Genomic DNA, 1757 nt, shown 5'->3' on the forward strand with positions numbered 1-1757 from the left:
GAAACCCCAAAACACCTCAAAAACACCCCAAAAGCAAACCGGATCAGAAGAAAATACGTGATTTAACCCCAAGAAAACCCTTAAACCTACCTGATCTTCTCCAAATCCCAAAATCCACTCCCACCCACCATAAAACCCATTAGGAACTCAACAAAACGCAACGGAAACCCCAAAACACGTCAAAAACACCCCAAAAAAGAACTGGATCAGAAGAAAAAAAAAACAAAACTATGCATTTCCCTCCCAAATCACCCTAAACTCACCTGATCTTCTTCAAAACCCACAATCCACTCCCATTTAGCTTAACGACCAACGAGAACCCAACAAAACCCAACGGAGACCCCAAAAACGTCAAAAACACCCCAAAAAAGAACTGGTTCAACCCCAACAACGAAAGAATACCCCAAAAGACATAGATCCACCCCAAAAGTCCCCCTAAACCTACCTGATGTTCTCCAAAACCCACAATTTACACTTTTTCACCAGGATGACCAACATGAACCAAACGAAAACCCAAAACGAGACACCAAAACACGTCAAGAACACCCCAAAAATAAAGGGATCACCCATAAACTGGAAGAAAATCCCCAAAAAGCACGGATCCAATCCCAAAACCACCCTAAACCTACCTGATGTTCTCCAAAACCCACAATTTACCATTTTCCACCACGATGACCAACGAGTACAAAACAAAACCCAACGGAGACCCCCAAACACCTCAAAAATTTCCCAAAAAAGAACGGGACCACCCCAAGAAACAGAAGAAAACACCAAAAAACATGACTCTGCCCCAAAAGTCCCCCTAAACCTACCTGATGTTCTCCAAAACCCACAATTTACACTTTTTCACCATGATGACCAACAAGAACCCAACTAAAACCCAACGGAGACCCCAAAACACGTCATAAACACCCCGAAAAAGAACAGGATCACCCAAAAAAAACAGAAGAAAAGACCAAATACCATGAATCCACCCCAAAATTCCCCTAAACCTACCTGAAGTTCTCCAAAACCCACAATTTACAATTTTCCACCACCATGACCACGGAAAACCCAAGGAATACCAACGGAGACCCCAAAACACGTCAAAAACACCCCAAAAAAGAACGGGATCACCCCCAAAAACAAAAGAAAATCCCCCAAAACCATAGATCCAATCCCAAAAGTCCCCCTAAACCTACCTGATGTTCTCCAAAACCCACAATTTACACTTTTCCACCATGATGACCACGGAAAACGCAACGAAACCCAATGGAGACCCCAAAACACGTCAAAAACACCCCAAAAATGAATTGGATCACCCCCCCCCAAAAAAAAAAAAAAAACAGAAGAAAACCCCATATATCAGGAATCCACCCCAAAAGTCCCCCTAAACCTACCTGATGTTCTCCAAAACCCACAATTTACACTTTTCCACCATGATGACAACGGAAAACCCAACGAAACCCAACGAAGAACCCAAAACACGGCAGAAACACCCCAAAAATGAATTCGATCACCCCAAAACTGGAACAAAATCCCCCAAAACCATAGATCCACCCCAAAAACACCCTAAATCTACCTGATGTTCTCCAAAACCCACAATTTACACTTTTCCACCATGATGACCACGGAAAACCCAACGAAACCCAACGGAGACCACAAAACACGTCAAAAACACGCCGAAAACACACTGGATCACTAGAAAAAACAGAAGAAAACCCTAAAAACCATGAATCTGCCCCAAAAGTCCTCATAAACCTACCTGATGTTCTCCA

The sequence above is a fragment of the Aythya ferina genome (assembly GCF_964211825.1).
Source record: "Aythya ferina genome assembly, contig: HAP1_SCAFFOLD_129, whole genome shotgun sequence".
In the NCBI taxonomy this organism is placed as follows: domain Eukaryota; kingdom Metazoa; phylum Chordata; class Aves; order Anseriformes; family Anatidae; genus Aythya; species Aythya ferina.